General features: G+C 40.4%; 1 long non-coding RNA gene across 1 annotated transcript in view; it reads right to left on the bottom strand.

The window, feature by feature from the left end:
- The window catches only part of LOC117364345, an 82,570-nt gene extending 70,434 nt beyond the window's left edge, over window positions 1-12,136 (bottom strand). Inside the window, exon 1 of the long non-coding RNA XR_004540218.1 lies at window positions 11,977-12,136. This is a non-coding gene — a long non-coding RNA (uncharacterized LOC117364345). The remainder of the gene's footprint in view (window positions 1-11,976) is intronic.
- Between the last annotated feature and the right edge of the window lie 989 nt (window positions 12,137-13,125).

The raw sequence follows: 13,125 nt of genomic DNA, 5'->3' as shown, positions 1-13,125 counted from the left end.
AAAGTGGAGGGATAGGCATGTGATGTGAAAAATGCAATTTTGGCTTGCCATCCTCCATAACTAGCTTGCCTCCTTGTGGCCACCCCAAATACTTCTGTCTAGAGACACCACTGACAATGAGAATACATAACTTATAGGAGGGGCCACTGAAAAGTTCTCAGCCCAGCCAAGAAGAGAATGATGTGGAGCCATGAAACGTACAAGTTATTCCACAGTTTTCTTGACACTTTTCATTTCAATGATATGAAATGAAACAAAAAGTGTCAAAAAAAGTGTGGAATAACTTGTACGTTTCATAGCTCCACATAATTTTCGTCTTGGTTGGGCTGAGAACTTTTCAGCGGCCTCTCATATTTGCATATAGTGGAAGCAATTAATGCACATATATCTGATGGATATTTAGCACAGCTTTGTTGAAAATTTTGATTGGCTGGGAGCACCTCAGCAGAATCAGAGGTAAATTACAATATGCCTTCTAATAGTACGTGTGTTTGTTTCAATTCAGACAATCCAAACACTTGCTTAATTTGTATTTGTTAGGCAGAAAAAGTACACATCATTGAAACCATTCTGCAATCCACTCTGGGCCAATTTTTAATGTGAAAAAACCCAACATATTTAAAAAAAAAAAAAAAAAAAAAAAACCCACAAAAAACCCCCACATTTTTATTGTCATCTAACAATCCTAAACATACTAAAGAAAGCTCTGATGTGTGGATTGCATCTCAACAGTCAAAGGACAGACAGATGGATAAAACAAACATATTTTAACTTAAATATATATATTTTAAAATAATATAGTTTTAAGGCTTGAGCTTGGCTGGAACGTAGCCCAGAAACAGTTTTTCTGGCTCAGTTTCGACCTTAGAGAATTGGACTTCACAGCAGGGAGGCCGGACAGTTTAGCCTCATCTTTGCTGTACAGGATTTTGCCAGATTTCCAGATTTTGATTTGCATTGAAGCAGATCATGCAAAAATATTTAAAGAAAGGCTTAACTTGCTGCTTCTGGGTGTTACAGCAGGGCAGCCAAAGGACATGCACCCAGCAAACGGCCCCTGATTTGTTTTGTTAGGAATTAGTACAGGGAGGTGAAAAGGGGTCACGCAGGTTTTTGCTTTATTATTTGTCAAAACAGATAGCACGTGGATGGGGTGAGGGACCTCATTAGAAATTATTGACATGTTCCAGACTCCAAAAGAGGTATTTTTAATATTTTCTTTACAAATACCATTTGGAAAGATAAATAGTGAAGAGGTCAAATTTTTCATTTTTAAGGGCTTAAAAAACAATAGATTTATTTGGGCTAAGGATACAGTGTGAACTTTTTCTCTTTTTTCTTAATCTTTCTGTCCCTTACTCACTAGAGTGAAGTCTCTTGGATTTCAAATGTTTCTTACTTTCAGCTTGACCTTGGTCCTTGTATCTATGCCATTTTCCTTATTTTTTTTATTTAGGCTAAGAAATTCTTGATGTAGTCTAACTTTGCAGCTGACTGCCTTTCACCACATTTATATTAGAAGCCTTGTTTTTTTATAGAATGTCAAGACTGAATCTTTGGTCATATACGTCCAGGGTGGGTTGGAACATATTTTTAATTTCTTAATTTAAGGGCTCCTTTTACAAAGCCGCGTTAGCAGCTTTATCGCACGCACCTTTTTAGCACGCGCTAACCCCCACGCTAGCCATAAAACTACCGCCTGCTCAAGAGGAGGCGATAGCGGCTAGCACGGCTGGCTATTATGCGCGTTAAACAGCTTCGTAAAAGGAGCCCTAAGTGTACTTTTTGAATATAATTATTGGGGGGGGGGTGATATATCTATTTGTCATAGATTACAATTCTAATTGTATTTAAGTGCTTTTATAGTGTAATATAATTGTATTATAGGTTGCACTTACTTATGGCTTCAAAATGAATAAAGATATTTTTTTAAAAGACTGAATCTGGGAAATCCAAGTCAGGATGCTCACGATTCTCTCTCAGTATTATACAAATGGCTCTGATGATTGTGGAGCCTTTTGTAAAATATACTGTATAGAAGGCGAACACCCTGCTGGCATGTATAGTGGAAGTATTCATTTCAAAGACAAACCTTTTCAGGATACAGTATATGGGCCAATCTTGCAACACACAGTACTCTCAGATTCAATATATGGTGACCAAATTTGGGCCCCTGCCATACTGCTACTATTTGAGGTTTGGCCAGGTACTTATGACCTGGATTGGCCACAGTGGAAACAGGATAGTTTCAAGTTTCAAGTTTATTAGGATTTTATATACCGCCTATCAAGGTTATCTAAGCGGTTTTTACAATCAGGTACTCAAGCATTTTCCCTATCTGTCCCGGTGGGCTCACAATCTATCTAACGTACCTGGGCTACTGGGATACTGGGATAGATGGACCACTGATCTGATCCAGTATGGCTATTCTTATGTTCTTATGCATGTGCAGATTAATTGGTTAACAAGCTCTTAACCATCAATAATTGAGTGCTAACAACCAATTATTGATGTTATTTGGCCTCATTTAAATTTGCACATATATCTGGCTGTACACGGCAGAACATCTAACTCCCATACCATATATCCCAAAAGGAGGTGTGTCCATGGGAAGGGTATGTCAGGGGCTGGCCCGGAACTTCCTCTCTGACATCTGTTGCTACGTCGGCATTGGGGAAGCAGGGAGAAATCCTGGGCTCCGCGATTGACTCGCATTGCCTTCAGATTGCAATCGACGTTTTGGGCACAGCTTCGGGGGCGCTCTTTGTGAAAACGGGACATTTCGGCGTGGGGACAACGGGACAGGCTATGCAAAAAATGGTATGGTCACGTTATCCATTACTCAACCCCTGCATCCATTATTGACTCAGCCCCCTCTCCCTATTCTTAACCCCTCATGCATTCAAGTTTCAAGTTTAATGGTTCTTTTGATTAATTGCTTAATCATATTTCTAAGCGATGTACAGTTTAAAATTACATTTAGTGGGAAACAGTACAATACAAAATTTTAAATAATAACAATAGGGTTAAAAATTAACTTATCATACTCATAACACAAGGAAAAAGGGGATGCGAAATACAAATCAATATAGAAAAACAGAACAAAAAAGGAAAAGTACAAAAGGGAAACAAATAAAAGGCATAATATAATACAGTAAAAATAGCTTGGCCTAAGGAATATTAGATTAATTACCAAAGGCATCTTTAAAGAGAAATGTTTTTAAATTACTTTTAAATTTTCCCAGATCCTATTCTTTTCGTAAGTAAATTGGAAGGTCGTTCCAAGTCTGTGGTGTGGTAACCAAAAAAATAAATTGCCGTCACTTGCTCTCTTGCCACTTATAATGTACTATTTCCTCATTTACTGTTATGCCATTCATAACCTGCCATTAGTCACTCATCCCCCTCCCCCTTTGCTACTCAAAACCTCTACATCTAGTTACTCAACAACCATCTCTACTTGTAACCATCCCTTACACTCAGCCATTCTTCCTGCTAGTATTAACTGCTCTGTCCATTCAGTCACTCACACCCCAGCTGCATACTTTTATTACTGTTTGTTACTGAAACATGTCATTGAGCAATGCTTAGAATATGCACTTTTCAGCTTGTTATGACTGCTGCGGTGCCTGTGATGCCGGGCCTTTGACTATCACTCTTCTAATGGCTATTCTTTAAAAAATCAAGTGAAGCAGTTGCATAAATCCATATTAATTATACTTCACTTCTTACAATTATTTTGCTCCGTCTTCTCTTTACATCACTTTTCTTTCATATGCATTTAGCAAAAATTCAGAATGAATTTCCAAATAAGACCTCGGTGGCTACATTTTAGTTCAGGTTCACTGTAGCAAGCCTCCTCATCGGTCTATCCAAAATTTGTAAGCATACTTTATTTAATTTTCATGCTGTTCGGGGTCTTTACAGCAGGAACAGCTATTGAACTTTTTACAATATAAGACAGCAAGATAAAAATAATCTCACTGATCAGTTTTGGCTTGTAGGTCATAATTTGTCCTTCTCTGGGTTTCAGATACCTTTCTGCTAGTACTACTTATCAGAACCTCAGATATATGATTTTAAAGACAGACATTCTGATAAAAATGGCCTCACTAGAGGTAACTTTATAAAAAAGGTTTTCTGGTCTTTGTTTTTTTTTAAGTGGATAAAGGCCTCTTATAAAATTATTCCAGGAATCACATACCCCTAAACATGCCTACATGTGGGTCACATAAAAGTACTTATCTTTTATGGCACTATGCGTGACTTCAGGGGTTATTTCATAAAAGTTTTTATGAGTTTAAAAAGGCGCCACTGAATATTAAGGATAGGGGATTGATCCACAGTGCCTCTTCCTTGCCCTGCAGGTTCTGCAATTGTGTGGCTGTAATATGATCTTTAACTATGCAACACTACTCCCCCTCCTTTTCTTCCTACCCTGTCTTTCCTGAACAGATTAGAGCCCGGTATAACTACATCCCAGTCATGGTTCTCCGTGAACCATGTCTCCGTTATCGCCACTATATCCAACTCATCTTCTTCCATCACACCTTCTAGATCTAGAATCTTGTTTCCCATACTTCGAGCATTAGTATATACTGCTTTCCACACATTGCCTTCTTTTCCCATCTGTGTAGAGGTATTCAGTGATTTATTTAACTGAGGCCTGGGAGCTTTGATCATCCATCACTTCTAGTTTAATCTACTGAAGAGGGCTTTAAACTAGAAGTATTGGGGCAGGGGAGGGGGATAGAAGGATGCTGTGGGTTTGTGTTGTATTTTCGGGGAAACACGTTAGCAGATTCTATCTAATAGTACTAGACTACAATCCTAGTAAACTCTTACTGAGGCAAAACCATCCAGCTCCACAGAGAAAGCCCTTTCAAAAAGATATGTTTTCAAAATAGTTCTAAACTAAAGCTAGACATTGGTATAGTTTGCTGCGTCAAGAGTTGTCTGTGTCCATATCACAAATGATGAGTGCTTGGCACCCTGAATTAGATATCCCTGTAAATGAAGAGCTTTGGCAAGAAGTGTGGACCAGAATTTCAAGTCAATTCGATCGGCCCCAGTCCTCCAATCGATATACTGCTTTTTACATCGAGCCCACTGAGCCCACAGAAGCTTGGTAAATTTTCACATAAAGTATCTAATTTATGCTGGTCCTGTGGAATATCAGTTCCTCACATGATATTTCAATGTCCTTATCTCACGGTATATTGGGGTAAGGTTTGGAAGACCATCTCTGCCATATTAAAGATTCACGTACTTAGACAACAGAGTCTCTCATAAGCTCTCTCAGAACCCAATGCTCACTTCCTTAATATCCTATTGTTTTCAGCTATCAAAATATATTGCATTGCTGGAAGAACTTAACCAAGGTAGAGTTCATGGTATGGTGGAACATAGTATGTATCACTACTAAATTTGAAAGGGTGATTGCAGAAAAACATCATTCCACTAGCTCATTCCTTAAAATCTAGAGCCCTGTCCAAACTTGCTGTGATTTAGACCACTGACAAATAGTAATTCAGAGTATACTACACAATATATATATATATATATATATTGATCATCTCTTTTTTTGATTGATGCTCCTTGGAAGTTCTATTACATGTTCATATATATACCCTTCACTGATAATGTGTGTACTGACCTAATATATATTTATATATATATATATATATTATAATAAAATGCTAAGCGCACATGTGCACTCTTACTTGCATGATCCATGATCCGTAGGTCCCTGGCCGGCAGGAGTGTGCATGCGCGCTTAGCTGTGCCCGGCCTCCCTGCTCTCCACCTCGCGCAGTCCTCCATCCAGTAAATACAGCCCTACAGGCCAAAGCTTATTTTAAAGTTAAAAGCTGCTGCTCTCATGGACCGCACCTGCGTCGAAGAAGGCTTCCGACACAGGCAGCAATCATGAGAGAAGCCGCTGCATCGAGGCTCAAACTAATCCTGCAGGCCAGACCGTGGGAAGGGAAAGAGTGTGTGTGTGTGGGGGGGGGAATGCTGCTGCTGCTGCACAGAGACGTGGAGGGAGAGGGAAATACTGCTGCTGTTGCTGCAAAGGTAAGTGGGGTGGGGGAAGGGAAATGCTGCTGGACAGGGAAATGGAGGAGAGGGAATGCTTCTGCGGCTGATGCACAGGGAAATGGGGGGGGGGAGGAAAATGCTGTTGCTGCTGCACAGGGAAGTGGGGTGGTGGAGGGAAATGCAGCACAAGAAAATGGAGGGGGAGGGAATGCTGCTGCAGCTGCTGCACAGGGAAGTGGGGGAGAGGGAAATGCTGCTGCTGCACAGGGAAATGGAGGAGGGAATGCTGCTGTGGCTGTTACACAGGGAAGTGGGGGGAAGAAATGCTGCTGCTGCATAGGGTGCAGGGAGAGAGAGAGAGATAGAAAAAAAGACAGACAGCAGTATGGAGGGAGACAGAAAGAAAGGAATAGAGACGCAGGGAGAGAGACAGAAAGACAGACAGACAAAGGGGGCCAGGGAGAGAGACAGACAGAAAGAAAGACAGCGGGAGGGAGAGAGACAGAAAGAAAGAAAGACAGACAGACAGACATATATTCTAGCATCCGTTAATGTAACGGGCTTAAAGACTAGTGTGTGTGTGTGTGTGCATATATATATACACTAGTATTTTAGCCCGTTACATTAACGGGTTCTAGAATATATGTCTGTCTGCCTTTATTTCTGTCTCTCTCTCTGTCTGTCCCGCTGTCTTTCTTTCTGTCTTTCTCTCTCCCTGGCCCCCTTTGTCTGTCTGTCTTTCTGTGCCTCTCCCTGTCCCTGTGTCTTTCTTCTTTTCTTTCTGTCTCCCTCCCGTTGGTGCTAGAATATATGTTTGTCTTTCTTTCTGTTTCTCTCCCTACCCCTGTCTTTTTCTTTCTGTCTCTCTTCCTCCCGCTGTCTTTCTTTCTGTCTCTCTCACTCCCTGGCCCCCTTTGTCTGTCTGTCTTTCTGTCTCTCTCCCTGCCCCTGTCCCTATGTCTTTCTTCCTATCTCCTTCCCTACTTCCCTGTGCAGCAGCCGCAGCATTCCCTCTCCCTCCATTTCCCTGTGCATCAGCATTTTTTTCCCTCAGTCTAGCTTCTCCTGCCCCTCCTACACTCACTACTTTTACTGGCTGGCTATCCACTAAAACTCCCCATAGGCAGGCTCTTAAGTAAACGTCCCAGAAGAACATTTCTGAGACAGGCATCAAAGGGGAGAATGCTCACAGAGGCAGGCTCCTGAGTGAGGGAGCATCAACTCACTGAGGTAGGCTTTCAGGATTGCCTCTGCTCCCTCAGTCTGCAGTTTCCTTCCTGCCTGGGCTTGCCAGCTCCTCAATGAGGCTACGGCATGCATGCTCTTTTACTTACAGCTGCATCTCCCGGCTCATCCCCTTCTCTCTTCCAGCCAGCTGCTCCCCTCCTGTCCGCCGGCAAGAATGTGAGAGAGGAGCCTGAATGGACCGAACAGCCCGAGCCCTGACCAGTGTAACTTTCTGGCGGCTCCTCTCATGATCGCCGCCTTCTCCGTCTTTTAAGTTAAAAAGAAACTTCGGCCCGGCCTGTAGATCAGGGGTTTCTTGGGCTGACCGCCACCCATTGCTGGTGGCTCTGTGCTCGCCCACCGCGGCCTGCAGCCGCCGACAGCCGCCGCGGTCTGCAGCTGAACAACAGCCGCCGTGGCCGACATCTGCCTCGGGGAAAGAGAGAAAGAAAGAGAGATTCACGCGCATGCGCACTCTTGCCTGCGGTGCCCTACTGTGCACGGAAAACGGGAGCACGCAGATGGGAGTGTGCATGCGCGGCTTAGGTTTTTATTATATTAGATATATATATATATATATATATATATATATATATATATATATATATATATATATATATATATATACACACACTGTCTTTAATGGATGTGGTGTGAATCTATGTCTGAGTGGTTTCCCTCTGTTCTAGGCAGATGAGGTCATTTGATCAAATCTTCTTTGAGTAGCTTGAAATGGTGTGAAGAACTTCTGTTGATCTTGCAGAACGGAGATGAATTTGGTGTGAAGAGCTCTTGTTTGATCTTGCGAACCAGAGATGAATTTTGTGTGAAGGGCTCTTTTTTGATCTTGCAGAACGGAGATGAATTTGGTGTGAAGGGCTCCTGTTGATCTTGCAGACTATTCCACTGATATATCTTCTATTATGGGGTAACACTTTCTGAAGGTGAATGGCTCAGTCCTTTCTTTTGTAATAGGTGCATTTAACACAAAAATGAGCTTCTGTTGTTCAGACTGGGGTAGTTCAGAGATGAATTTGGTCTTCTAGCCTACATCCTGTTATCCACCCCGGACAGGTACTTAACACTTTCTGGAGGCTGATGGCTCAGTCCTTTTGTGCTCTATTGAATGGGGCATTTAACACCTTTCTGAACAGATGGCTGTGCTGGCTCAAAGACCACATCAGAAATTCACTTTTAAATCCATCAAATTAATAATTGTAAAACCATCTTAATTCCAAGTAGAATTATAAAAACATTTTAACTCCAAGCAGAATTATAAAACCTTATAATTTTTACTTTAAGTCCCTCAGAATAAATGACCTGTTGGGTCAGGCAATAATTCAAATTCAAAATTCATAACCCCTGCAACATTAACTATATCATGCTACATTTTTAAGATCATATCAGAATTATAAAATCAGTTCATGCTACAAAGTCAGTTCTTCCCCAGGGAGAAGAATGTGCATGGATCAGGAAATAAATACATATTCAGAAGGGTGTTTCGGGGAGGAGCCACAGATGGGCTGTCCCATGATAAGGCACAGTTTATACAATATGGGCCTGAATGCCTAACACCTTTCTCCCATTCTGGCCATCATCTTTGTCTCTACTCTGTCTTAAGGCACCTAAATTTAGAAAGTCAAAATCTGTCAAAATTTTAAAATCAAAATGTTTAAAATTTCCAAAGTTGTCTTGGGAATCCCACAACCAAATGGGTTTTCAAGATAAAGATAATATGCACAAGATAATGTTTCATACATTATAGACCAGGGATCTCAAAGTCCCTCCTTGAGGGCCGCAATCCAGTCGGATTTTCAGGATTTCCCCAATGAATATGCATTGAAAGCAGTGCATGCACATAGATCTCATGCATATTCATTGGGGAAATCCTGAAAACACAACTGGATTGCGGCCCTCAAGGAGGGATTTTGAGACCCCTGTTATAGACCCTACATATGTAGATTTATTATGGACATCATGAAAATCATTAGGGTACTCAGGACAGATCTGTAAAGTCCTGGCCTAGAAATTTTGAGAATTGGCATATGAGCCCAATATCAGTGAAATGTTGAATCATGAAAATTGGGTGCTACTGATCAGTGTACAAGCTTTGACCTGAGTACCAATTCTGGATACATTTTAAAGCATCTCCTCTAAAATCACATAATATTTACCAAGATTTTTACTGTGATATTTCTATGATATTATATGAAATCTTTTTTCAGAGAATTAGTATATAGATTATAGCATTACGGGAAATATGTTTAAATCCCCTGCCATTGAATGAACTTGTTTTTATTCAATTGTATGTAGAAGCAATAACCGGTCCTCACTTTTATCCTTTGTTAAATACCAGGTGTTGTAAATGAGCTATCATATATCTTCCAAAGATGAAGAAATACAAATGCACCTGAAATGTTATACTTACATAACAATTTGGGCTCCTTCTGGGATGTACACAGTAATATAATGTTATTGCTAATAGATTTTATTGCAACTCTGAAACTAATGAAGGTGGAGAATGATGTGGGAGCCACTAGCCTCTAGCTGCCAAATTAGAGGCATCCATCTGAATGTGAAGATTAATTTAGAAGGATGATGGCACTTTCCTTTGTTTACCAAGCAATAGCAATATATTTTGAACTATTTCAACCAATTAAGACCCATCTTTGTGAAGCCACATTAGGGTTTTTTATCATTGGCCGCTGCTGTTAAAGCTCAGATGCTCTTAGAATTCATATGAGCATCAAGGCTTTTACAGCAGCAGTTGGCAATAAAGTACCCTAACACAGCTTAATAAAAGGGGGCCTAATTGTTAAACAAGACAATACAGTATACAATATGAGGGGCCACTGACATATTTTGTTGAGTCTTTAAAAAAAACCTGTTAATACAAGAGCTTCTGCTTTTTCCATCATAGGAGAAACTCTTTGAAATAAGTTAACTGGACCACAAATAGCTCTCACCGATATTCAGAAGTTCAAGAAAATGCTTAAGACTACACTCTGGTTTTGATTGATATATAACAGAACACTGTGGATAAATTATTCTTTTTGAAGGACTTGAAATGTTTACTGACTGTTTAAATTCTATTTTCTATGTTTTTAGTTATTTTATGAATGTTGCTATCTGTAAGCCACCTAGTAATAGGCGGTTGAGAAATTTGTTAAATAAATAAATAAAAGAGAGGGATAGAGCTGATATTTATGGGAATGTGATCTCTCATCTGACAGCTTCTAAAAATAATTATTGAAATTTCATTCTTAGAAACATAGAAAGATGACGGCAGATAAGGGCTATAGCCCATCAAGTCTGCCCACTCTATTGACCCACCCCTTTAAGTCTACTGACCCGCTCCTTCAAGTCTATACCCTAGCGACCCTATTCCTTGACTTGACCCTTGTAGGGAACCCACATAGGTATCCCATTTATTCTTAAAGTCTGGGATGCTGCTGGCCTCAATCACCTGCACTGGAAGCTTGTTCCAATGCTCAATCACTCTTTCCGTGAAGAAGTACTTCCTGGCGTCTCCACGAAACTTCCCTCCCCTGAGTTTGAGCGGATGTCCCCTTGTGGTCGAGGGTCCTTTAAAGGAAGACACAGAACGTAGCTAAAAATAATGGATTGTGTCATCTACCTTACTCTTTTGAGAATGACAGATACTGGTCAGTTAAATGATTATCCGCCTCCTTTACAAAGCCACACTAGGGTTTTTAGCTCCATGCAACGGCGGTAACAGCTCGGATGCTCATAGGAATTCTGTGAGCATTGTCACCTGCTGGGGCCATAAGAAGACTGCAGGGGACCGCCAACAGATGGCAGCTCGGACCCAGGCATGACTCCCAAGGAGGGAGACCCTACAAAGCCAATAGTTCTCTAGTTTAGAAAAAAAAAAAATGCTTCAGACCATTGCAATTCCCTTATAATTCACAGTTCAGGCAAAAACAAACATCACCAGGCTTTTTGCACTGACTGCTACTAAGTTTTAATAGTTCATCAGTGAGTAAAAAAAAAAAACAAAAAACAAAACTATTTCACTGGCTTTGACTCCAATAACCAACAGTTCATAATAGCCAGTTTATATTCCCAAAATTCAAGTACTTCTCCCAGGTAAGTAACACAAAGAGTTCAGGTTAAGGTCTTGGGCAGCTTTATACAGTCCCACAAACAAGAAAAAAAAAAACCCCAAAAAACCAATTCTACCACTTCTTTATAGAGATCTGGGCTTTGGATAACTCAGTCCTTATCTTCACCAGGCTCTTGCAGTTTCAATACTATTGCCTCACTAGGTCATGGCAACTATCCAATTCCTGGAAACTGGGACAGAATTGCTGGGTTCACTTACAAAAAAGCTTTTAACAAGCACCCTCAAAATCCCAACCTGAGATATTCAGTGAACCCTGCCCTACAATTCTGGAGTTCACTTTGTTGCCATAATCCACCTCAGTTCCAAGGCAACAAACAAACAAAAAAACACACCAGCTTTCTCTCTCACTGTACAGTCCCAGCTGGTGCACAGCAAATCAACCAGGGCTGTGTACAATTTTAGCACTGCTCCAGCCCAGCCCCCACTCTGTGCAACAACAACAACAACAACAAAAAACTTCTTCAATACAGTTTTTGGTAGCTACTTCATTTAGCAAACTGTCCCAACAAAAATAGCCAAAAAGGGCAAATAAATCACTGGCAAGAAACTGAAAAACTCACATCCATTGGTTCTGGGTAAGCTTCAGGCATTTCAAACGCTGATATTTCCATGCTTTCTTCTGGGGCTTCCAGCTCTGGAGTACTTTGAGATTCAGGGCCTTCCCACTCCATTGGCTCCTGCTTGGTGCCTTGCCTGGCCAGAAGAATCCTATCTGCCAGGTCTTCCTGAGTTGCCTGCTTCACACTCTTTGAGAGCTGTTTTAAACTGTTAAAACCACTCCCTAGCTCCCTAGCACAGGTTTGTATGCTCTCTGGCTCCCTCTCAGTTCAGCTTGGGAACTGACTGAACTTTCTATGGGAACTTGTTCTGACAGGTTCTCTGGCTCAAGGATGGGTTCTGGGTCAGAGTCAAGCTCATTTCCTTCAGGATAGGCAGCCCTGACTTCTGCAGCAACTGAGGCAATATATTCAGCGGGTTTTCTGCCTCTGGGAACTGGTTTAGTACTGGATTTAACTCAGACAGGTTCATCACCAGGGATGGAAATGTCACAGCATTGGAGCTGCTAGCATGGCTTTGCAAAGGAGGGGGCATATTACCAGAAACTTTGGTAATGTTTATCTTCAAGCCTTACAAAAAAAATTATATATATATATATATATATATATAATTATAGCTGCATTATATATATATTTAAATAGATAGATAGATAGAGAGATAGATATAATTATAGCTGCATTTCAGAACTCCTGCTGAACCTCTAGGCTCATTTGAGACACATCACCTAATAAAACATAATATACAATGCTGATATTGTCAAACAAGGCCATAGCATTTTCTCTGACGTATATATATATATATATATATATATATATATATATATATATATATATATATATATATATATATATATATATGTTTCTACTGTGTTCACCATACAGAATGAAAGTTCATTAAGTTGTATTTGTTTTAAATAACAATAAGGTTTTACCCATGTCAGAGAAAATGATATGGCCTTGTTTGACAATATCAGCATTGTATATTATGTTTTATTAGGTGATGTGTCTCAAATGAGCCTAGTGGTTCAGCAGGAGTTCTAAAATGCAGCTATGATTATAATTTGTGACCATCTCTGTGAAAAGATGACTAACGTCACCAGAGATTTTAATGAATTCCTTTAGATCAAACAGTCCATCCTCTATCATTTTATC

The sequence above is a fragment of the Geotrypetes seraphini genome, chromosome 1 (genome assembly GCF_902459505.1).
Source record: "Geotrypetes seraphini chromosome 1, aGeoSer1.1, whole genome shotgun sequence".
NCBI classification, from domain to species: Eukaryota; Metazoa; Chordata; class Amphibia; order Gymnophiona; family Dermophiidae; genus Geotrypetes; species Geotrypetes seraphini.
The sequence above is the reverse complement of the archived record's forward strand: the minus strand, read 5'-3'. Positions and strand labels throughout refer to the sequence as shown.